This window comes from Giraffa tippelskirchi, chromosome 9, assembly GCF_054371585.1.
Source record: "Giraffa tippelskirchi isolate mGirTip1 chromosome 9, T2T-mGirTip1v1.2.pri, whole genome shotgun sequence".
NCBI classification, from domain to species: Eukaryota; Metazoa; Chordata; class Mammalia; order Artiodactyla; family Giraffidae; genus Giraffa; species Giraffa tippelskirchi.
In genome coordinates, this window is record NC_137283.1 from 19,720,904 (window position 1) to 19,747,731 (window position 26,828).

Here is a 26,828-nt window from a genome sequence, read left to right on the forward strand (position 1 = left end):
GAGTTGGACATGACTGAGTGACTAATACCAATCCGCCTAATCCTTCTAACTGCTAATGTGGCTTCTCTTAACACTGATTTCCTTTTGCCTGCTCTTGGATGTCATATAAGTAGAATTACGCACTACATACTCTTTGTGTTCAGTGTTTTGTTTTCCCACTGAACAAAATGTAAATTTACTCTTTGTTGCTGTGTGTAATTGACTGTTGTGCATAGTTAATTCCTTTTCATTGTTAATAGTGTGTTTATATTGTATGTATACAACAGTGTATTTACCCATTCCTTTGGTGAAAGGTACTTGGGTTGTTTCCAGTTTTTGAAGTAGTGGATCAAATATGTTAATAAAACCTTTAAAAAGGTATCAATAAACTGAAACAAAGTGAAGAATATTCAAAAGACCAAAATCTAAATAAAAGCAGAGACGGAAAAGTTGACTTTAAACTTGAGGGTCTTTTACTAAACTTGGTGAACCTGAGGTTCAAGTGTCACAGCCTCTCAGATTAACAGGACAGAACAAGCCCCATCTAAGTAATTAGAACAAAGGAAAGTCTAAAAGGAACCTTCTGTATTAAGCTAGAGCCCTCCTATGGGGGTCAAGGTGAAGTCAGCCTAACTCTGCAGGGGGCTGCAAAGAAAACTGCCCATTTTAAAATGAACTGCAAAGTATTGGAGAGAAAGAAATTCACTCTGACGTTTTATACCCAAGTTAGACCCGTGTGAATTTGAAGCCCAGTTTTTTACCTCCTACTTGATCCTAAAGTCCTCAAGTCTAAACTTGAGGATTTAAAGTTCTCCTAGGCTATTGGTTCTACCCAGGTACTTGTATGAAACAAATTTGAATTTTTTGAGATGATTCACTTTGAACTAAGGCTTCAAAAGCTCTCATAAAGTTGAGGAAAGATCATGAAACAGGAAGGATCCCACTAGAACAAGAACCAGCAGAAACAGACTGATAAAGGAAACCTGTATTGCAATTACAAAATACGGATTATAAAAGAAAATGATAAATATGCTGAATGAAGTAAGAAACTGAAAATATGAGTCAGTATGAGACCTCAGAAAGTTTAATTTTTGAGAAAAAAAGACCCTAATAGACTTTATGGTAATAGAAAATAATTAAAAAGAGAACCAAATATTTGAATTGAAATACATAAATTACATTTCATCAGAGTTCCAAAAGGAGAGGAGGTAAAGAATGATGAAAAGACAGTATTAGAGGAGATGATAGCAAATAATTTTTCAGAATAAACAAAAGACAATTTATTGATTCCATAATGCCAAAAAAAGAAAGAAAAATATTTAATAGAGTCCACATCTGTTTATACATCATACTGAAAATTACAGAATGCAAAGACAAAGAGAAGCACCTAATTCAGTTAGAGAGAAAAGACATATTTTCAATGAATGGCAATTGAACTGGCAGTTGATATCTTGGAAGCAAAAGAGGAACCTAGAAGGAATGTAATAATACCTTCAGAATGAATATTTAGAGAGTAGTTAGAATGGTATGTTCATCAAAAATGTCTTTTTTTATTTAGATATACTTGACTTGTAATATTAAATGAGTTTCACATATACAACATAATGCTTCAATATTTGTGTATATTGTGGAAGAGTCACAATAACAAATCTAGTTTGCCTCTATCAACATATATAGTTGCAGTTCTTTTCTTGTGATGAAGTCTTTTCAAATCTACTCTCTTAAAAACTTTCAATAATGTAGGACTATTATTAATAGTAATCCCCATGCTATTCTTTACATTAACTTGGGTTACATTTTATACCTGGGAGTTTTTACTTTTAAATCCTGTTCACTCACCCCTAATCTCTACCCTCCAACTTCTTGTAACCACTTACGTGTTCTCTGTATCCATGAGCTGCTTTGCTTTTGTCTCTGCTCATTATGCTTGTTTTGTTTTTGTTTTATATTCCATATATAAATGAGATGATCTCATACTTTACTTTCTTAGCATAATGATCTGAAGGTCTATCCGTGTCATTGTAAATGGCATAACTTCCTTCTTTCTTAGGACTGAATAATATTTCATTGTATGTATATGTATGTATCAATATACATATATATACACACATTATATATATACACGTATGTATATGTGTTTAGGTATACATACCATATCTTCCTTATCCATTCATCCACCAGTGAACACTTAGGTTGTTTCCATGTCTTGGCTATGAACATGAGCATTCAGATAATCTCTTCAGCATAGTGTTTTCACATCCTTCAGATATGTTGCCAGAAGTAGAATTGCTGGTCAAATGCTAGTTCTGTTTTAAGTTTTAAGAAGCCTTCATATTGTTTTCTATAGCGGTTGCATCAAGTTACAAGCCCATCAACAGTGACCAAAGGTTTTATTTTCTCCACATCCTCACTGACACTGTTACGCTTCAGTATACTAACAACAAACTATTAAAGAAATTAAGGAAACGGTCCAGTTAAGTTACATCAAGAATACCTAGGAAGAATATAATAAAGGAGGCAAAAAGACCTATACTTGGAAAAATAGAAGACAGAAATGAAAGAAGTTGAAGACAAAACAAATGGAAAGATATGCCTGCTTGTGTAGTGAAATAATTAATGTTAAAATAACTATACTCCTCAAGGCAATCTACAGATGAAATGTAATTCCTATTAAAATACTAGTGACATTTTTTCCCAGAACTAGAACAAATAATTATGAAATCTGTATGGAAACATCAAAAGTCCTGAATAGCCAAGGCAATTTTGAGAAAAAGGAGCAAACCTAAAGGCATCTAGCTCCCTGGTTTGGAATTATACTCAAAGCTACGGCAATCAGAACAGTATGGTACTAGTGCAAAACAGATACATAAATCAATACAACAGAATAGAGATCCCAGAAATAAACCCACAGTTATCTGGTTAGTTAGTCTACAACAAAGGAGGTCAGAAATATACACTGGGGAAAAAAGAAAACAGGCTGTTCAGTAGATGGTGTTGGGAAAACAGAACAGCTATGTGCAAAAAAGTCAAACTGAACTACTTTCTCATCGTATACAAAAATAATGAAAATAGATTAAAGATTTAAGTGTAAGACCTGAAACTGTAGAGTTCCTGAAAGGTGACGTAGGCAGCTCTCTCTTTGACATTAGTCTTAGCAGTATAGAAGCAATAATAAAGTTTTGTGACTACATCAGACTAAAAAGCTTTTTCACAGTGAGGAACACTATGAACAGAATGAAAGATTACCTGTTGAATGCAAGAAAATATTTGGAAATCATATATCTTATAAGGTGCTAATGTCCCACATATTAATATATAAATAATTTGTAAGAGTCAATGGCAAAAATAATTTTTTAATCCAATTCAAAAATGGACAGAAGATCTGAAAAGACATTTTTCCCCCAAGAATGAATACAAATGGCCAACAGATACCTGAAAAATGCTCAGTATCTCTAGTCATCAGAGAAAAGCAAATCAAAACCACAGTGAGGTATCACTTCACACCTGTCAGGATGGCTGTTGTAAAAAAGAAAAAAAAAAAAATATCAGTGTTGGTGAGGTTGTGGAACAAAGGGAAACCTTGTACTGTTGGTGGAAATGTAAACTGGTACAGCCACTGTAGAAAACAGTATGGAGATGCCTCAAAAAGCTAAAAATAGGATTACCATATGATCCAGGAAACCCACTTTTGGGTATTTTTCCAAAGAAAACAAAACACTAATTCAAAAAGATATGTCTTCATTGGAACATTATTTACGATAGCCAGGATATAGAAGTTTGTGACGATGTGGATGGACCTAGAGGGTATTATGCTAAGTGAAATGAGTCAGACACAAGACAAGTACCATATGATTTCACTTATATGTGAAAACTGAAAAGCAAAACAAGTGAAACAAACAGACTCACAAACAGGTGGTTTTAGAGAAGAAGGGTTGTTAGAGAGATGAGAATAGATGAGGGAGATTAAGAGGTACAGACTTATATTTATAAAATGAATGAGTCATGGAGTCATGAGTCATGGAGAGGTACAGACTTATATTTATAAAATGAATGAGTCATGAATCAGTCATGGAGATATGAGTCAGTATAAGGAATATAGTCAACACTATTGCAATAACTATGTGGTGACAGATTTTACCTAGACACACAGTGGTGATTATTTTGTAACGTATAAAATCAGGTCACTGTCTTATACACCCAAAATTAATGCAATATTTTAAGTCAACTATACTTCAGTTAAAGAAAAATATCTTTTAAACATAGATAAAACCAACATCCTTTAAAATGGATAAAAAGATGAGTTTGCTACCTGCGAACCTGTATTCAGGAGAATTCACAAAAATGTACTGTACTATAGAAATTGTGAGTAATGAATGATGTAAATAGCAAACAAATCTAAACAAAACATTGACTGTGTACAACAAAATCTTATACAGTTAAATAATAATAGCAAAATGAAGCAATAGTGTGTAAATAGAGAAAAAAATTGTTTAAATGTTCTAAGGACTTAGTGTTTGGAGGAAGGGGTAAAGATAATCACGACCTTAATGTTTAATGAACTAGTGTAGACATTAAAATATAGAGTAACAGAATGAAAACTTTTAACTTGCAAACAAGTAGAAGGAAAAATTAAATCAGGAAAGAAAATACAATATAAAAGAAGGCAAAGATAACAAGAATAGAAAACAAAATATAAGGCAAAGTACAAAATGTAAAAATAAGATGATAGAAAAAAATCCCCAAATATCAGCAATTTATAAATGGATTAAATGTTTTAGTTTAAAAACACAGATTGTCCAAGTGAATTAATGAAAAAATTTTTGGTTGTATGGTATTTATGCAAATGAAAAGTGTTAGTCATTCAGTTGTTTCCGGCTCTTTGTGACCCCCATGGACTATAGCCCTCTTTTTCTGAGTCTGTCTTGTTTTTGTTTTAGATTTCACAAATAAGTGAGATCTTACAGAATTTGTCTTTCTCTATCCAACTTAACAGTTCACTTAAAGTCCATCCATACTATCACAAGTCTGGTAAAAGAATCCACCTGCAATGTGGGAGAGCTGGGTTCAATCCTTGGGTGGGGAAGATCCCCTGGAAAAGAGAGTATTCTGGCCTGGAGAATTCCATGGACTGTATAGTACATGGGGTCAAAGAGTCAGACACGACTGAGTGACTTTCACCATCACAAGTGGCAAACTTTCATCTTTTTATGGTTGAGTAGTTACGCATTGTAGGTATCTGTTCATCCGTTGATGGACACTTAGGTGGTTTCCATGTCTTGGCTATTCTAAGTAATAAGGTCATGAATATGGGTGTTTGGTAATCTTTTCAACATAGTATTTTTGTTTCTTTCAGGTATGTTATCAGAAATGGAACTACTGGATCTACTTTTAATTTTTCAAGGAGCCTTCATACTGTTTTCCATAGTAGCTGCACCAATCTACAGTTCCACCAAGAATGCTCAGGAGTTATCTTTCCTCCACATCCTCAGGGTTTGTTATTTCTTTTCTTTTTGATAATGGCCAGTCTAATGGGCATGAGGTGGTATTTTGTTATGGTTTTGATTTGCATTTCCCTGGTGAATAATGATGTTGTGCATCTTCTTATTTACCTGTTGCCCATTTGTATATCTTCTTTCAAAAAATGTTTATTCCTCTGCCCATTTTTAAATTGAATATTTTGTTTCTTTGCTGTTGAGTTGTATGAGTTGTTTATGTATTTTGGATATTAGCCCCTTATCATATATGTGATTTGCAAATATTTTCTCCCATTCCATAGGCTGTTTTCTCATTTTGTTGATAATTTTGTTTGCTGTGCAGAAGCTTTTTAGTTGGATGTAATACAGCTAATTTATCTTATATTCCATTGCTTATGTTTTGCTGTTATGTCCAAAAAATCATTACCAAGACCCATGTTAAGGATGCTTTTTCCTTAGCTTTTTTTTTAGGAGTTTCATAGTTTCTGATGTTACACTTAAGCTTTTAATCAATTTCAAGTTAACTTTTATAACTGGCATGATATGGGAGCCTAGTTTTGTCCTTCAAGATGTGAATATCTAATTTTCCTGCCCATTTACTGAAGACACTTTTTCTCCATCCAATGTTCTTGGCTCCCTTGTCAAATACTAGTTGACCACACATGCTTGGGCTTATTTCTGGCTAATGATCTGTTCCATAGGTCTGTGTGTCTGTTTTTATGCCAGTGCCAGGTTGTTTTGATTATTATTGCTGTATAGTAATATAGGTTGAAATCAGAAATTGTGATGACTCTGGTTTTGTTGTTTCTCAAGACTGTTTTGGTTATTTGGGGTCTTTTGTGGTTTCATATAAATTTTAGGATGGTTTGTTCTATTGCTATAAAAAAGTGCCATTGGTATCTTGATAAGGATTGCATTGAATCTATAGGTGGCTTAATTAGGACATTTAAAAAATATTATTTCTAGCAATCCATGAACATGATATTTTTGCATTTATTTGTATCTTCTTTGATTTCTTTCATCAGTGTCTAATTTTCAGAGTAGAGATTGTCCAATCCTTGATGAGTTTTTCCCTATGCATTTTGTTGTTTTTGATCTATTGTAAGTGGGATAGTTTTCCATATTTCTTGTTCAGACAATTTGTTGTTCTCATGAAGAGATGCTACCGATTTTCCTATGTCAATTTTGTGTCCTGCAACTTTACTGAATTCATTGGTTACATCTATCAGATTTTTTTGGAGTTTTTACCTAGATTCTGTATATAAAATCTTGTCAGTTACAAATTAAGACAGTTTTACTTTTTACTTTCCAATTTGGATGCCTTTGTTTCTTTTTTCTCACCTGATGGTTGTGGCAAAACTTCCAGTACTATGGAAAATAGGAGTAAGAGTGGGTACACTTTTGTTGTTTTTGATCTTAGAGTAAAAGCTTTTCAACTTTTTACCTATGAGTATAGTGTTAGCTGTGGCCTTATCATATGTGACCTTTATTATGTTGAGTTATGCTTCTTCTCTACCTAATTTGTGAAGAGATTTTTTTTTTATCATAAAGAAATTTGGAGTTTTTTCAAATGCTTTTTCTGAATATATTGAGATAATCATAAGATTTTTTTCCCCTTAATTCTAATAATGTGGTATATTACAGTGGTCCCCAATCTTTTTGGCACCAGATACAAATTTCATGGAAGACAGTTTTTCCATGAACTGGGGTGGGAGGGTTCAGGATAATTCAAGCACATAGCATTTAATGTGCACTTTATTTCTAATCTAATGTCATCTCTGATCTGACAGGAGACAGGAGATACTAGTCCATAGCCCAGAGGTGGGCCTGTGAATATCATATTTATTGATTTGCATTTGTTAAACCATTCTTGCATTCTGGAGATCATGGTGAATGATCCTTTTATTGTGCTGCTAAAGTGAGTTTGAAGTATTTTATTGAAAATTTATGCAACTATATTCATTAGGGATGTTGGCCTGTAGTTCTTTGGGATAATGGCCTTTCCTGGCTTTGGTATCATGGTAATGTTAGTAATATATAGTGAATTTCAGAGTGCTCCAACCCCTTCCCTTGTGGCTCAGCTGGTAAAGAATCTGCCTGCAATGCAGGAGACCTGGGTTCTATCCCTGGATTGGGAAGATCCCCTGGAGAAGGGAAAGGCTACCCACTCCAGTGTTCTGGCCTGGAGAATTCCATGGACTGTATAGTCCATGGGTCACAAAGAGGTGGTCATGACTGAGCAACCTTCATCATCATCATCCCACTTCTTCAATTTTTTGGAAGTTTGAAAAGGACTGGCATTAATGTTCTTTTTAAGAAAGTAATTTTATCAGTATAATTGCTTTACTATGTTGCATTAGTTTCTGCTCTACAAAGAAGTGAATCACTATATGTACACATGTATCCCCTCCCTCTTGGACCTCCTTCCCATCCCTCTAGGTCATCACAAGCACTCAGCTGAGCTCACTGTGCTTTACAGCAGAGTCCCACTACCTATCCCATATACACATGGTAGTATGTATATGTCAGTCCTTATCTCCCAATTTATCTCACCCTCCTCTCCCCTACTTTTATCCACATGTCCATTATCTACATTTGCATCTCTATTCCTGCCCTGCAAATAAGTTCATGTGTACCATTTTTCTAGATTCCAGATGTGTGAGTTAATATATGATAATTATTTTTCACTGACTGACTTCAGTCTGTATGACAGACTCTAGGTCCATCCATTCTCCACAATTGACTCAATTCCCTTCCTTTTTATGGCTTAGTAATATTCCATTGTATAGATGTATCACATCTTCTTTATTCATTCCTCTGTTGATGGACATCTAGGTTGCTTCTATGTTCTGGCTATTTTAAATAGTGCTGCAGTGAACACTGGCATACATGTGTCTTTTTCTATTACGGTTTTACCAGGGTATATGCCCCATAGTGAGATTTCTGGGTCATATGCTAACTCTATTTTTATTTTTTTAAGGAGCCTCCATACTGTTCTTCATAGTGGCTGTATCAATTTATATTCCCACCAGCAGTCTAAGAAGGTTCCGTTTTCTCCACACCCTCTCCAGCATTTATTTGCAGATTTTTTGATGATGACCATTCTAACCAATGTAAGATGATACTTCATTGTAGTTTTGACTTGCATTTCTCTGATAAGTAAGGGTGTTTAGCATATTTTCTTGTGCATGTTGGGCATCCATATGTCTTGTTTGGAGAAATATCTCTTTAGGTGTTTCACCCATTTTTTGATTGGGTTTTTTGTTGTTTTGATATTGAGTTGCATGAGTAGTTTGTATATTTTGGAGATCAATCCCTTGTCAGTTGCTTTTTTGCAAATATTTTATTTTGTTTTGCAGGTTGTATTTTCATCTTGTTTATGGTTTTCTTTGCTGTGCCAAAGCTTTTAAGTTTAATTAGGTCTCATCTGTCTATTTTTTTCATTACTCTAGGAGGTGAGTAAAAAAATTTGTTGCTATGATTCATGTCCAAGAATGTTTTCCTGTCAGAGTTTTATAGTGTCCAGTGTCCAGTCTGACATTTAGGTCTTTAATCCATTTTGAGTTTATTTTTGTGTATGGTGTTAGGAATTGTTCTGTGTGTGTTTACTGAGTCAGTCAGTCATGTCTGACTCTTTGCAGCCCCATGGACTGTAGCCCACTAGGCTCCTCTGTCTGTGGAATTTTACAGGCAAGAATACTAGAATGGATTGCCATTTTCTTTTCCAGAGGATCTTTCTGACCCAGAGATTGAACCCACATCTCTTCCATTTCCTGCATTGGCAGGCAGATTCTTTTACCACTAGTGCCACCTGGGAAGCTCAGGAAGTCTTCTAATTTCATTCTTTTACATGAAGCTGTCCAGTTTTCCCAGAACTACTTATTGAAGGGATTGTCATTTCTCTGTTGTAGATTCTTGCCTCCTTTGTCAAAGATTAGGTGATCATAAGTGCATGTGTTTATCTCTGGTCTTTCTATCCTGTACCAAAAACAAATCTGTGTTTCTGTTTTTCTTCCAGTATCATACTGTCTCAATGACTGTAACTTTGTAGTATAGTCTGAAGTCAGGGCACCTGACTCCTCCAGCTCTGTTTTTCTGTCTCAAGATTGCTTTGGCTAATCAGAATCTCTTGTGTTTTGATACAGATTGTAAAATTTTTGTTCTAATTCTATGAAAAATGCCATTGGTAGTTCAATAGGAATTTCATTGAATCTGTAGATAGCTTTAAATATTAAGTAAAATTTATCACTAAAATCATCTGGTCTTGGGCTTTTCTTTCTTGAGAGGTGTCTGATTATTGATTCCATCTTCTTACTAGTAATTGGTCTGTTTAGGTTTTATATTTCTTCCTGTTTCAGTCTTGTTAGGTTGTATATTTCTAAGACTTTTTTTTTTTCCCATTTCTTCTATTATTCGGTTTGTTGGCACATAGAAGTTCATGGTATCTTATTACCCTTTGTATTTCTGTGATATTAGTTGTAATTTCTCCTTTTCTATTTATGCTTTTGTTGATTTGAGTCCTCTCCTTCTTGATTAGTCAGGCTAAAAATTTGTTAGTTTTTCCTTTGTTATACTAACTTTGGTCTCATTTTGTTCTTTTTCTAGTTTCTTAAGGCAGAGAGTTAGATTGTGCTAAGATAGTTTTGTGACTTAATTGCAGTGGAGTCAATGTTACAGGAATCTATACATGTGGTTGTACACCATAGGTCTTTATGCACATCTTGCACTGCAGTCAGTTTTATGGTTCTGATAGTATTCTATAGTTACGAAAATGTAACCATCGAGGAAACTGGGTCAAGTGTAGGTGGAATCTCTCTATACTATTTTTGCAACTTCCTGTGAACCTATAATTATTTTAAAATAAAAAGTTAAAATATAAGCTAGGCAAATCCACCATCATAGTCGAAAACTTCTCATTTCTATTAATAACTGATAAAACAAGAAAGCCAAAAAGAAGAAAAATAAACAAAAAAGGAAAAAAACGATACATAAGATTTGAACAACTCAGTTAAAACTCTTGTTTTATGGAAATATAAATGGTGGACACTGAACCAAAATAACAGTATATATATTCTTTTAAAACACACTTAAATCATTAACATATTACACACTCACACATGTAAATGGCAATATAAACAAAAGATTAACCAATAAAAATGAAATTTGAAAAAATATGTAGTTTCAGAAATTAAGAATCAATCTTTAGGTAACTAATGGGCTAAATAAAAAATCACAATGGAAATTAGAAAAAATTTCACTGCGTGGTAATAGCATAGAAAAATGGTGTCGTTAGTCTGTGCTTAGAGATAAATCTTTAGCTTTATGTACTGTAGAAAGTAAAAAGACTTAAATATATTCAATATCCATTCAAATGTTACCAAATAAGATATTGTATAAAACTAATAAAAGTAAAAATAAAAATTAATTAGAATTTAGAGCATGGAAATGGTATACAAAGTGATAAAATTCTCAACAAAGCCAAAATTTGGTTCTTTACAAAGACAATTGAAATTAACAAATTTCTGTTTCAAAATTGGAAAAGAGAGTAAGGAGGTGTATTTAAATGCTATGAGTACTGAAAGAAAAGTACAACTACAGATCCTGCAGACATTAAAAATAATAAATAATTTGAACCATGTGTGCCAACCAATTTTGAAACTTGAATAAAATAAACAAATACCTAGACAAATATAAATAAGAGAAATTGCCTGAATAAATGGAAAAATTTTAATGACAGATTACTAAATTCAAGGATGGATATATGGTTATAAGAATATTCTACAGCCTTTTCTACTAACTTGAGCAGAATAATAGCAGTTAGGATATGATGGCTTGTAATTTTGGATGTTTGCCAGTTGTCAAATCAGTCACCAGAACAATGGAATAATGCAGTCACACAAATAAGCTTCATATCAGTTCCTGGAACCAGACTGTAGCAGTCAGTTGAAGGAGTTACAACTACTATCAGCATTATCAGTAGGAAAGCCATTTCTCAAACATTCCAAGAAGGGGTGAGGAGGTTTGTTGTAGTCATCCAAAGACTTATAGATCACCCCACTCACATTCATATTCTTGTGTTAAAACTATAAGATACAACTGGCAGTTAACAATAGATGTATGTGAGAGTTCCCAAAAGTGAAACAAAAACACTCGAAGTTTCCCATACACATCAGTGTAGAAGTGGTTGTCAGTTAGATGTTTGATTACAGTGCAATGAAAAATGTTGTTGTTGTTATTTAGTTGCTAAATCGTGTCTGACTCTTTGCAACTCCATGGACTGTAGCCCACCAGGCTCTCTGTCCATGGGCTTTGCCAGGCAAGATACTGGAGTGGGTTGCCAATTCTTCCTCCAGGTGATCTTCCTGACCTAGGGATCAAAGCCATGTCTTCTGCTTGGCAGGTAGATTCTTTACCGTTAAGCCACTTGTGAAGCCCTGCAATGAAAAATAGTGTGATTTTAAAACTTTAATATTAGGCTGTAAAGAATTTTCAAGAAACAGTCTATAGTATAGTGAAATAAATGGGGCTTAATTGAATACCAAACACTGGTGTTCTATTCTTCACGTAAAATCAATTTATTTATAGACTGGTTTGCTGCTTCAAAAATATCTATAACTGGAGAAAGGAAGAAAAATGCAGAAATACTTAAGGAAATCTGAGACACCATCATTTTAGAGACCCAGGTCTTTGGGTTAACAATCCACAGTGTTGTAACATTTTAATTCCTTAGTTATTTGTTTCTAGTCTTCATCAAATCTTTTACCTTTTTCAAGTCTCTTGAAGCTCTTGTCAAGAGTTGAACAGAAGCCACTGCACCATAAACAGTCATAATGAATAAAAAACAAAGACCATTAACAAAAATCAGTGTATGCCTAGGAGATTCATGGAGCACAAAAGAGATGCTCATTTCTTGGCTGTTCATTTTTCTGGGTACCACACTGATTTTCATGGCAGTATCTTTACTTTATAATTTATTTATCATTGATCTTGAAACGCTAAGGAACTTAGCTAAGGAACTTACTGGAATTCCAGCAAGTTGGCTCTATTTCAGATAAAACAAAGGTGTGGCAAGGTATTTCCCAAGTGAGTTTCCCAACTATTATTTTTCCTCATAATCTGAGCTCCTTGAACCATACAACAGCATGGCTATTCAATTTCCTTAATGTTTGTGCATAGGGAAAGATTTTTGCATGTTTTCAAAAAAAAAAAAACAACCCTGAACTAGGAAATACTGAATATATTACTTTAAGAAATAAGTGTTGGATATCTATCTTGTACAATGCATTTTGCTAGATGTGTGGCTGAAATTATTTTTCAACAAGTAGAATAATGTAGGTGGCAACACCCAGTGAATATTAAAAGGGAAATTTTCCAAATTATTTCATTCTCTTGAGCAAGTTTACATTCATTTACTCATTTGTGTGTTCATGTGTGACAAACATGTACAGAACCTTTTTTTAAAAATTGGGATCCCATAGAAGGATTTAATCTTTCTTTATCTTAATTTCCTTAACTATAAAACGGTGATGATAATATCTCACTGGGTGGTTGCCAAGATTAAATGAGTTAAAGTGTCTGAAGCGTTGAGAACAGAGTCTGGCACGTGGAAAGTCTATGTGTATGTTGACCATTGTTTTAACTCAGTGCCTCTAAGAAGCCATTTCCTGAGTCAACCTATTAAGTGGCCCCATTCAGATGCTGATATTTCATTTGTGAACTGTAAAACCAGGACAGTGAGGGTGAGATTGAAAAAAGAACCTCAGTAAGTAAAGAAAATGATGTGAAATAGTGTATGTCCCTGCTAGGGACCACTTCATTACCAGCTGCTAACAGATCAGCAGGACAGTCAAATATGTCTGCTTGCCCCACGCAGTTTCTTCAGGACATCATCCATGGAAGAGAGAAAGGAAGGGAAATCAATCTGCTTGGTTCCTTCCTCTGAGGTCTCTCAGGAAACTAGATCCCATACCCAGTATTTTGCATTTCGTCCCAGTCTTTTTCTCTTACATTTTGATTGTTACCAATCAAGTCATACAATGGGAAGCAAAAACAATATCAAGGTTGCCTTTGACTCAAACCTCTTTTTCAAAGCTCTCAGCATAGTGTAGTTGACAGAAGCAAGTCTTTATAATTAGAGGAGCAGCTTTTGGTCTTGGATCTTCTACTTGCTAGATGTGCATGTTATTTAAATGCTCTGTGCCTTAGTTCCTTTCATAAATCTCTAAAATAGAAATATTAATATACACCTTATAGAACTGCTACAAAAGATGAATGAGAAGTAAAGTAATGAGAGCTATGATTGTCACATAAACATTTCAATAAATGTTTACTACGACCGTAATTATCACTGCACACAAATGAGGCGATCAGGAATACCCAATCACACCATTAACTGTGAATCATACTAGAAGGAATATACCACAGCCTTCAGCTACATAAGAAAAGTAGAATTGAGCAATAACCATGATAAATTAGATCCACATAGAAAGCTGAATAAATAATTCAGAACCCAAACTATATATTTCTCTCACTTGACTAAATTTTTCAGAAAATTCTTACTCCCTCCCTCTTTAATTTGCCTTTACAGGTACCACTATAAAGTCACTTATCTATACTCTCATTTAATTCTTTGACAGTCATGTTTAAAAGTGTGTCATCAAGCTCTAAGTGAATTTACATCAGATGTTGTAAATTTCTATTTTATTCTGCCAAGGCAAAGTTGAATGGGAGCTTTAAGACTCACAGAAGTATTCACCGCAACATATTTATACAGACATCCCAATAAGCAATGATATCACCACAGTGGTATTAATGGATGTCTTCATGTGAGATGATTAAGTTTTTAGGTTGTCATCTTCCTGCAGATTGTGCTGTACATTCCCACCTGCTTACTTGAAGCTTCAAATTGGCTGTTACTTGACAATAAAATAAGCTTGCTATACAAGACACCCATTTTACATTTAATGAAACAAAAACTTATAATGCTACATGTTTTATCTTGGGCAGAGAAAAGAAAAGAAAAAAGCTTTAATTTCTTTAACATGCCTTAGATTTAACATTTCTTTAGATTCCAGTTAATTACAACACCTTATTAGCCCAAGCTTAATACATTAACCTGTATTCCAATGATTTTTTGAGAATATATGGTGCAACAAAACTGACAAAGTTTAAGCACAGGTCCAAACAGTTGCTGCCAGTGTTCCCAGGTTTTAAAATCATCTCCTATGCTTGTTAAAATGTTTGGATTCTTATACATTGCACCTCCACCTTGAGAGTTTATTCAGGAGGTCTAGGATGACAAATAGATGTCAGCATTTTTAACAAGTATCTCAGATGCAGGCAATTCATACACCACAGTTTGATCAACTGATCAAAGTATGTATAAGCCTTTTATGGACCACAATCGGGAGAGAAGTTAACACTGACTTTCAGTAACTCTTAGAAAATATCACAAAACTTCTTGTCACTGAATACTTCTACTTACAAGCTGATGTTTTCCCCAGATTTCATGAAAATCAGTTGTTTTCTCTGAAAGAGACTCATTTCTCAGTACTTCTTATATCTTAGCTGATATACTTACTTTTCTAGTCTCCAGGAGATTAAAAAAAAAAAAAAAGCCAAATCTCTTTGCATTTCTGAGACTGTTCTTTATACAGCCTTATCTGCTGCTAGGGAAGATGTGATTGTGATCTATTGCATAGATATTGTCATGCGTACAACTAATGATTTTTCAAGGGACTTCTAGTAAATTTAGAGTAAGTTTTACATTGAAAATTTTGCTTCTGTGATTCCCACCATTTTCTTATTCTTTAAGTTTTCTATGAAGTTTTCCCACACTGTTATTTAATGATGCTCCATGGTGACCCCTACAGGTTCAAAATAGCCCTAGTAGAAACTCCACAGTTGGATGATAACTAATTCATGGTAGATGTCTATGGGGCTTCCCAGGTGGCGCTAGTGGTAAAGAACCTGCCTGCAATACAGAGGAGACATAAGAGACACAGGTTTGATCCCTGGGTCGGGAAGATCCCCTGGAGGAAGGCATGGCAACCCCTCCAGTATTCTTGCTGGGAGAATCCCATGGACAGAGGAGCCTGGTGGGCTACAGTCCATAGGGTTGCAGAGAGTCAGACACGAGTGAGCGAATTAGCTCGCACATCCAATTATTATTTCCTCTTCCTCGAGTGGAATGAGAGACGAGGAAAACGGGAGTCAACAAAGAATAGAAATATTCTTGGGTTATAAAGGCAGAATTGAGGAATCTTCTTCCCCATGTAAACATGTGTCCTTTTAATTGACAGAGAAGAAAATAAAAATAATGTTTTTTTATAATTTAGCCATCCTTCGGAACATAACAGATTTTTTCCCATTGGAATTTGTACTTATGCTCAGACATGATCTTGTGATTTTCATCTTAGTGAAACATTAATGCACTGTGTATGTCTTTTAAGAAGTGATTACTACCCTGCAGTATGGATATTAATTCATTAGTAAGTTATTTTCTATATTTAGTGAGTACTATGTGATTATCACACTGAATATAAGGCCACATAAGCAAATTAGTAAATGACAAGCCACCCACCACCCTTACCATAAACCCATGTTCCAGTGGGAGAAAGGACTGTAAATTAATAGCTACAAACACTGAGACATTGAATGTCAAAGCTAATTCACAACGAGATTTGGAGTTTGAGTTTTGCAGAACTGACAAAGATGTGACTTCTGTACATAAACCAGGGGAGAGTTGATTGTTTGATGTCTGGGTCTTGGCTCTAAGGAGATGAAACATTTTTAAATGAAGTTTCTGCTGTTTTCTTTCGCTTTTTAACTAGGATACAATGTTAGCATCCTCCTCCAATAATTAGTCTCTCTCGCTTTATTATTTTGTATTTCTCTTTAACACTTAATCTCTTACTATTTTTCTTTGTATTTCCTCTCTCTTCTAGAAAAGGGACCAGTGAACTATTTATTGCCCATTAGCTTGTAGCCTGTTTTTCTGTTGAAAAATCCTATTGGAATATACCATGGCCACTATTTATACATTGTCTATGGCTGCTTTTACATTGTAATGACAGTGTTAAGAAGTGGTGACAGAGGTCAAATGACCAACCCACAATTCTAACATTTTTACCATCTTGCTGTTTAAGAAAAAAGTTTGCTGCTTTTCTGACCCCATGGCTTAGCAGTAAAGAATTCACGTGCAGTGCAGGAGCTCTAGGAGACACGGGTTCATTCCCTGGATCAGAAAGATCCCCTGGAGGAGGAAATGGCAACCCACTCCAGTATTCTTGCCTAGAAAATCCCATAAACAGAGGAGGCTGGCATGCTATAAAGTCCATGGGGTCGCAGAGAGCCAGACATGACTGAGTGAGCACACACATGGTCAAGAACAAGGACTCTGAGGGCAGAGACTACATCTTGGTCAATTTTTGTAATCTTAGTACCAAGCACGGCCATCAGGAAATCTTTTTGAAATGTTTTTTTTTTTCTCTGTGATAAAAGTCACGTAATAGACAACATACTATTTTAACCGTATTTAACTGTTCGGTGGCACTAAGTACATTCACATAGTTGCGGAACGCTAACAATCATCCATCTCTCAGAGTTTTCACCTTCCTAAACTGAAACTGTTTCCATTATGCAGTAATGCCCCAGTCACCTGCCCCACCTCCCCCAGCCCCTGGCATCTACTTTCTGAATCTCTGAATTTGACTATTTTAGGTATTTCATTTAAGTGAAATCAAACCATATTTATCTGTACCTAACATATATTGGAAAATCCCACGGACGGAGGAGCCTGGTAGGCTACAGTCCATGGGGTCGCTAAGAGTCGGACGACTGAGCGACTTCACTTTCACTTTTCCCTTTCATGCACTGGAGAAGGAAATGGCAACCCACTCCAGTATTCTTGCCTGGAGAATCCTAGGGATGGCGGAGCCTGGTGGGCTGCCGTCTATGGGATCGCACAGAGTCGGACACGACTGCAGCGACTTAGCAGCAGTAGCAGCAGCAACGTATATTGGAATGCATTTTGGAGGTGACTTAATATATATCCTAGAAATATATTGTATCTTCTTCCCTACCCCCCTGCCATGCTATACAGAAGGTTCTCATTAGTGATCTGTTTTATACATAGTAGTGAATATATGTCACTCAAAATTTATCCCATGCGCCCTTTTCTCTTTGGTGTCCATATGTTTGTTCTCTACATTTTTTTTTCTCTATGCCTGTGTCACCGTTTGTGCTTTGCAAGTAGGATCATCTGTATTATGTTTCTAGATTCCATATATGCATTAATATACAAAATTTGTTTTTCATTTTCTGACTGACTTCACTCTGCATGACAGCCTATAAGTTCATCCATGTTTCTGCAAATTACACAATTTTGTTCCTTTTTATGACTAAATAATATTCCATTGTTTATATGTACCACATCTTCTTTATCAGTTTATCTGTTGATGGAAATTTGGGTTGCTTCCTGACTCTTGTAAATAGTACTGCGGTGATCACTGGGGTGCATATATCTTTTTGAATTATGGTTTTCTCTGGGTATATGCCCAGGAGTGGGGTTGCTAGGTCATACAGTAGTTCTGTTTTAGTTTAAGGAATCCCCATACTGTTCTCCATAGTGAGTGTTCAGTTCAGTTCAATTGCTCAGTCATGTCCAACTCTTTGAAACCCCATGAACTCCAGCATGCCATGCTTCCCTGTCCATCACCAACTCCCTGAGCTTATTCAAACTCATGTCCAACGAGTCAATGATGCCATCCAATGATCTCATCCTCTGTCATCCCCTTCTCCTCCTGCCTTCAGTCTTTCCCAGCATCAGGGTCTTTTCCAATGAGTCAGTTCTTCGCATCAGGTGGCCAAAGTATTGCAGTTTCAGCTTCAGCATCAGTCCTTCCAATGAATACTCAGGACTGATTTCCTTTAGGAAGTACTGGTTGGATCTCCTTGCATTCTAAGAGACTCTCAAGAGTCTTCTCCAACACCACAGTTCAAAAGCATCAATTCTTTGGTGCTCAGATTTCTTTATAGTCCAACTCTCACATCCATACACAACTTCTGGAAAAACTATAGCTTTGACTAGACAGACTTTTGTTGGCAAGGTAACATCTCTGATTTTTAATATGATGCCTAGGTTGGTCATAGCTTTTCTGCCAAGGAGCAAGCACCTTTTAATTTCATGGCTGCAGTCACCATCTACAGTGATTTTGGAGTCCAAGAAAATAAAGTCTCTCATTGTTTCCCCATCTATTTGCCATGAAGTGATGGGACCGGATGCCATGATCTTCGTTTTCTGAATGTTGAGGTTTTAAGCCGACTTTTTTCACTGTCCTCTTTCACTTTCATCAAGAGGCTCTTTAGTTGTTCTTCACTTTCTGCTATAAGGGTGGTGTCATCTACATATCTGAGGTTATTGATATTTCTCCTGGCAATCTTGATTCCAGCTTGTGTTTCTTCCAGCCCAGCATTTCTCATGATGTACTCTGCATATAAGTTAAATAAGCAGGATGACAATATACAGCCTTGATGTACTCCTTTCCCGATTTGGAACCAGTCTGTTGTTCCATGTACAGTTCTAACTGTTGCTTCTTGACTTGCATACAGATTTCGCAGGAGCCAGGTCAGGTGGTCTGGTATTCCCATCTCTTTCCCACCAACAGTGTAAGAGGGTTCTCTTTTCTCCACACCCTCTCCAGTATTTTTTGTTTGTAGGTTTTGTGATGATGGCCCTTCTGACCAGTATGAGGTGGTAGCTACCTCATTGTAATTTTCATTTGCATGTCTCTAATAATTAGTGATGTTGAGCATCTTTTAAGTGCATTTTGACCATCTGTATATCTGCTTTGAAGAGATGTCTAGGTCTTCCACCCATTGTTTGATTGGGTTTTTTGTTTTTTTGATGATAAGCTCTGTGAGCTGTTTGTGTACTTTGGCAATTAATCCCTTGTCCATTGCTTCTGTTTGCATATATTTTCCCCCATTCTGGGGGTCTTCTTTTCATCTTGCTTATGGTTTCCTTTGCTGTGCAAAAGCTTTCAAGTTTAATTAGGTCCCATTTGTTTAGTTTTGCTTTTATTTTCATTACCCTAGGAGGTGGGTTAAAAAAAATCTTGCTGAAATTTATGTCAAGGAGTATTCTGCCTATATTTTCCTCTAAGATCTTTATAGTATCCAGCCTTACCTTTAGCTCTTTAATCCATTTTGAGTTTATTTTTGTGTATGGTGTTAGGAAGTGTTCTTTTACATGTAGCTCTCCAGTTTTCCCTTATTAAAGGGACTGGTCTTTTCTCCATTGCCTCCTTTCTCATAGGTTAGGTGACCATATGTGCATGAGTTTATCTCTGGCCTTCTATCCTGTTCCATTGATGTATATTTCTGTTTTTTTTTTTTCTGGCAGTACCATACTATATTGATTACTGTAGCTTTGTAGTATACTCTGAGGTCAGGGAGCCTGATACCTCCACCTCCATTTTTCTTTCTAGGGATTGCTTTGGCACCATGTACTGATGTCAGAGTTAGATGTGATTCTCAAATGTTGCATACAATTAGTACAGTGATTGGAAAAGCACCCTTTGCATAAAGTTCCTTCTTTCAATATGTGAAAAAGCTGATGTGGAAGCTTATGGTTCTAAATTCTGAAGGTACGTAAAAAACCCACTTTATAGTAGTACTGTGTGGAATAGTGTTTTGCTTGATCTTTCCAAGTCATGATTTTTAAAAGTAGAAAAAATTGACAAGGTTGTGGCTTCTGTGTTAGTTTGTGATGACACACAGTTGCTAATATTGTAATATAAGTACTAGTCGTATAATGCAGTATAATGACCAAGTGACTGGTTTAGTATTGGATGTTTCTTACATTAAAACACTATTTGCTATTACTTTTTTAAAGATTTATTTATTTATATTTTTTTCTGTGTTAATATTTTTTACTTGTTTTTAAATTAGTTTATTTTTTAACTTTACAATATTGAGGGATGGAATGGGGAGGGAGGTGGGAGGGGGGTTTTGGAAGGGGAAAACATGTACACCTATGGTGGATTCATGTCAATGTATGGCAAAACAAATACAATATTTATATTATTTTTATCTATTCTTCATGCAGTCTTTCTCTAGTTGTGATGAGTGGGTCTACTCTTAATTGTAGTGCACAGGCTTCTCATTGCAGTAGTTTATCTTGTTCCAGAGCATGGCTGTATGTACATGGGTTTCAGTAGTTGCAGCTCTTGGGCTCTAAAGCACAGGCTCAGTAATTATGGTGCACAGGCTTAGTTGTGCCATGGCATGTGGGATCTTCCTGAACCAGAGATCAAACCTGTGTCCCCTGCAGTGGCAGGTGGGTTCCCAACTGCTAGAACACAGGGAAGCACTGCTATTACTTTAAATTAGTATTTACACTTTAAGTGTAGACTTTAAGTGCCAGGATTTTTGTTCAGATGTCTTTGAAAGGTTTAATTTATTCTAGTGAAATTGGAGTAAATCTTTCATGTAGTTGTCATGTGTTACTGGTTATATAATAGTTTTCTCCCAAAAAGTGTGTGCATTGGTATATATTTATTAAGCAAAATGAAATAAAAGTCACTTTTGAGGATATCACAGGTTCTTAACTTTCTTTAGATATCTAGAAATACTAGGCATTATAGTTTAGGGTATTACAAAATATTTGCATTTGTTTTTTTTTTTCTATTAGTCTTACTTTTCAGTAACACCAAGCAGCTAAGAGTACCTCTAAGTGCAGTCATGTTGAATCTGCACACAATATACATACCTATAAAATTAGATCTCTTTGAAGTATCACCGTAGTGTTTGTGAAGATGTGATATGAGTGGAGATTTGTGTGTGTTTGTTTTTAAATCAAAAGTGCTGTATAAATATCTGCATTCTTGCAGGGTTCGAGCACACTTTCAGTGCTAGTTGATGCCTTAAGCAAAGAATATCACCATTGAAAACTCATTTCACTATATCTACCATATCTATATCTTGCAAGAGTTTATATTTTAGTTTAATTAAAATGTTATGTTTGCCAAAAAGGTTTGCATTTTTTGCAGATGAATTTATTTTTGACTGATTAGATCAAAATCTCAGTGCTTTAGGTAGCAATTTTAACTATATGATGCAATTTTAAGAATGGATTTTCTGTTTATTGGGCGTTTTAGTTGCTGGATACTTTGGTCAGGTCCTTTTTATCTAATAGTGCTATATGTATGTTATATTTATTACAGAGAGGTGATATGTTTGCTTAGGATTGTTTGTACTTAGCAAATATTTATGGAGCAAGTATTATATGCTAGATACTGTTTTAGGGAATGGAATATAGCAATGAAGAAAGACAGGGTCCATGCCCTCATAAGATTTGTGTTCTAGAGGACTGTTAATTACTGAATCTTTTGATGGTGTTTCTAAATGGTTGGATTTGGAAGAAGTTTTAGCATATTTTGGCCAACAGTTCTGACAGCTGGTCCTTTGGTTGTATGCATGTATACATCTAGAGATGGGAAGATGTTACTTTCAAACAGATTTCTCAGGAGGCTAATGGAATAGGTTGTGTGCAGGTCAAGAAGCAACAGTTAGAACTGGACATGGAACAACAGGCTGGTTCCAAATCGGGAAAGGAGTACATCAAGGCTGTATATTGTCATCCTGCTCATTTAACTTACATTCAGAGTGCATCATGCGAAATGCCAGGCTGGATGAAGCACAATCTGGAATCAAGATTGCTGGGAGAAATATCAACTATCATCTCAGATATGCTGATGACACCACCTTTATAGCAAAAAGTGAAGAAGAACTAAAGAGCCTCTTGATGAAAGTGAAAGAGGAGAGTGAAAAAAGTTGGCTTAAAACTCAACATTCAGAAAACAAAGATCATGGCATCCGGTCCCATCAGTTCATGGTAAATAGATGGGGAAACAATGGAAACAGTGACAGACTATTTTGGGGGGCTCCAAAATAACTGTAGATGGTGACTGCAGCCATGAAATTAAAAGATGCTTGCTCCTTGAAAGAAAAGCTATGACCAACCTAGGCATCATATTAAAAATCAGAGATATTACCTTGCCAACAAAGGTCTGTCTAGTCAAAGCTATAGTTTTTCCAGTAGTCATGTATGGATGTGAGAGTTGGACTATAAAGAAAGCTGAGCAGCGAAGAATTGATGCTTTTGAACTGTGGTGTTGGAGAAGACTCTTGAGAGTCCCTTGGACTGCAAGGAGATCCAAACAGTCAATCAATCCTAAAGGAAATCAGTCCTGAATATTCATTGGAAGAACTGATGCTGAAGTTGAAACTCCAATACTTTGGCCACCTGATGCAAAGAGCTGACCCATTGGAAAAGACCCTGTTACTGTGAAAGATTGAAGGTGGGAGGAAAAGGGGATGACAGAGAATGAGATCGTTGGATGGCATCACTGACTCGATGAACATGAGTTTGAGTAAGCTCTGGGAGTTGGTGATGGACAGGAAAGCGTGGCATGCTGTAGTCCATGGGGTCGTAAAGAGTTAGACCCGACGGAGCAATTGAACTGAACTGATTCCATTAGATTCAGGATTTCTAGTCTTGGCTTGCCCCGTGTCTTAACAAGACCCTGGGAGACTCAGTTTCCTAAACTGTAACAGGAAAACACTTACGTGATTTTTTTTTTAATTATTCCAAGGATTAAATGAAAATTTGTGTTTGTACAGTAAATTTTGCTGTATTTAAATTGCATCTCAATAAAGCTGATTTTTTTAAGAGGAAAAAAACAGATTTCTTTGGCTATTCAGGGTCTTTTGTGTTGCCATACAAATTGTAGAATTTTTTGTTCTACTTCTGTGAAAAATGCCATTGGTAATTTGATAGGGATTGCATTGAATCTGTAGGTTGCTTTGGGTAATACAGTCATTTTCACAATCTTGATTCCTCCAATCCAGGAACATGGTGTATTTCTCCATCTGTTTGTATCATCTTTGATTTCTTTCATCAATATCTTGGAGTTTTCTGAGTACAGATCTTTTGCCTGATTAGCTAGGTTTATTCTTAGGTATTTTTTTTCTTTTTGTTTCAGTGGTAAATGGGATTGTTTCCTTAATTTCCCTTTCTGATCTTTTGTTGCTAGTATACAGGAATACAAGAAATTGCTATTCATTAATTTTGTATCCTACAACTTTACCAAATTCATTGATGAGCACCAGTAGTTTTCTGGTGGCATCTTTAGGATTTTCTATGAATAGTATGATGTCATCTGCACACAGTGAAAGTTCTGCTTCTTTTCCAATTGGGATTTCTTTTATTTCTATTTCTTCTTGGATTGCTGTGGCTATTTCTTCCAAAGCTATGTTGAATAAAAGTGGTGAGAGTAGACATCTTTGACTTGTTCTTTAGAGGAACAAGTCTTAGAGGAAATGCTTTTAACTTTTCACCATTGAGTATGAAGTCAGCTGTGGGCTTGTCATGTATGACCTTTATTGTGTTGAAGTATATTCTCTTTATGCCCACTTTCTAGAGTGTTTTTATCAAAAATAGGTGCTTAAAATATTTCAAATGCTTTTCCTGCATCTCTTGAGATTATCATATGGTTTTTATTCTTCAATTTGTTGATGTGGTGTATTACACCGATTTATTTGCAGATACTGAAGAATCCTTGCATCCCTAGGATAAATCCCACTTGATCATGGTGTTTGATCCTTTTACTATATTGTTGGATTCTGTTTGCTAGTATTCTATTGAGGATTTTTGCATCCATGTTCATCAGTGACACTGGCCTATAATCTTCCTTTTTTGCAATATCTTTGTCTGGTTTTGGTATCAGAGTTGTAGTGGCCTTATACAATGAGTTTGGGAGTGTTCCTTCCTCTGCAATTCTTGGAACAGTTTCATAGGATAGGTGTTAACTATTCTCTAAATGTTTGTTAGAATTCACCTGTTAAGCCACCTGGTCCTGGACTTCGTTTGCTGTAAGTTTTTAAATCACCGTTTCAATTTCAGTCTTTGTGTTTGGTCTGTTCATATTTTCAATTTCTTCCTGACTTAGTCTTGGAAGGTTGTACCTTTCTAAGAATTTGTCTATTTCTTCCAGGTTGTCCATTTTATTAGCATATATTTGCTTGTAGGAGTCTCTTACGATCCTTTGTATTTTGGTAGCATCAGTTGTAATTTCTTCTTTTTTGTTTCTAACTTTATTGGTTTGAGTTTCCTCCCTTTTTTCTTGATGAATCTGGTGAAAAGTTTATCAGTTTTGTGTATCTTTTCAAAGAACCAGCTTTTAGTTCCATTGATTCTTGCCATTGTTTTCTTCATTTCTATTTCATTTATTTCTGCTTTAATTTTTTGATTTCTTTCCTTCTACTAATTATGGGCTTTGTTTCTTCTTCTTCCTCTAGCTGCTTTAGGCATAAAGTTTGGTTGTTTATTTGAGATTTCTCTCATTTGTTGAGGTGGAATTGTATTGCTGTAAACTTTCCTTTTAGAACTCACAATTTTTGCTGCATCTCGTAGGTTTTGGGTCATCATGCTTCTATTGTCACTTGGTTCTATGTAATTTTTAAATTTCTTTAGAGATCTCTTAGTTCTTTAGTAGCATAATGTTTAACTTCCATGTATTTGTGGGTTTTTACCATTTTTTTCCCCTGCAGTTGATATCTAGTCTCATATAGCATTGTGGTCAGAAAAGATCTTTGATATGATTTCAATTTTCTTAAATTCACTGGGGCTTGATTTGTGACCCAAGATGTGATCTATCCTGGAGAATGTTCTGTGTGCACTTGGGAAGAAAGTGTATCCTCCTGCTTTCAGATGGAATGTCCTGTAAATAGCAGTTAAGTCTTTTGGCCTATGTGTCATTTAATGTTTGTGTTTCCTTATTAATTTTCTGTCTGAATGATCTGTCCATTGGTGTAACTGCAGTGTTAAAGTCCCTTACTGTTATTGTGCTACTGTTGATGTACCTTTTTATGGCTGTTAGCATTTGGCTTATGTATTGAAGTATTGCTACATTGGGCACAGAAATATTTATAACCATTGTATCTTCTTGGATTGATCCCTTCATCATTATTTAGTGTCCTTCCTTTACTCTTGTAACAGTCTTTATCTTGAAGACTGTTTTATCTGATAGGAGTGTTGCTTTCTTTTGATTTACATTTACATGGAATATCTTTTTCCTCCCCCTCACTTTCAGTCTGTATGTATCCCTAGGTCTGAAACACGTCTCTTGTGACAACATACATATGGGTCTTGCTTTTTGAACCTTTCAGCCAGTCTGTGTCTTGTGGTTGGAGCAATTAATCCATTAGCATTTAAGGTGCTTACTGATATGTATACTCCTATTAACATTTCCTTAATTGTTTTAGGTTTGTTTTTGCAGGTCTTTTTCTTCTGTTTCCCACCTAGAGAAGTTCCTTTAGCATTTATTGTAAAGCTGATTTGGTGGTGCTGAGTTCTCTTTTGCTTGTCTGTAAAGCTTTTGATTTCTCTGTAGAATCTGAGTAAGATCGTTGCTGGGTAGAGTAATCTTGGTTGTAGGTTTCATCATCACTGTAAATATATCCTTCCACTCTCTTCTGACCTGAAATGTTTTGCTGAAAAAGCACCTGATAACCTTATCGGGTTTCCCTTATGTGTTATTTGTTGCTTTTCCCTTACTGCTTTTAATACTTTTTCTTTGAATTTAATTTTTGTTAGTTTGATTAATATGTGTCTGGGCATGTTTCTCCTTGGGTTTATCCTGTGTGGGACTCTCTGTGCTTCCTTAGACTTGAGTGGCTATTTCCTTTCACATGTTAGGTAAGTTTTTGACTATAATCTCTTCAAGTATTTTTTCAGATCATCTCTCTTTTCTTTTTCTGGGAGCCCTGTAATTTGAAGGGTGATGCATATAATGTTGTCCCAGAGGTCTTTGAGACTGTCCTCATTTATTTTCATTCTTTTCTGTGTGTTCTGGTTATTTCTAGGGTTCTGTCTTCCAGCTCACTTATTTGTTCTTTTGCCTCAGTTATTCTGCTATTGATTTCTTCTGGTATATTTTTCATTTCAGTTATTGTGTTGTTCATCACTGTTTGCTTGTTCTTTAGTTCTTCTGGGTCCTTGCTAAACATTTCTTATATTTTCTCGATCCATGCCTCCATTCTATTTCTGAGATTTTGAATCATCTTTACTATCATTATTATGAATTATTTTTCAGGTAGATTGCTTATTTCCTCTTCATTTATTTGGTCTGTTTCATCTTGTAGGTTTTTACTTTGCTCATTTGTAAATATTTCTCTGTTGTCTCATTTTTGTTGATGAATGGGACTGTGTTCCTGTCTTGCTTCTTTTTTGGCCTGAGACATCTAGCACTGAAGTTTGTAGGCAGTTGGATGGAGCCGGTCTCAGTGCCAAGAGGAGGACCTTTGGGAGAG

General features: G+C 35.6%; 1 long non-coding RNA gene across 1 annotated transcript in view; it reads left to right on the forward strand.

Annotated features, from left to right (window-relative positions):
• LOC145520764 (uncharacterized) overlaps positions 1–10,346 on the forward strand; it is a 34,355-nt gene extending 24,009 nt beyond the window's left edge. The window contains exon 2 of the long non-coding RNA XR_014064799.1: positions 5,333–10,346. This is a non-coding gene — a long non-coding RNA (uncharacterized LOC145520764). The remainder of the gene's footprint in view (positions 1–5,332) is intronic.
• The last annotated feature ends 16,482 nt before the right edge of the window (positions 10,347–26,828 follow it).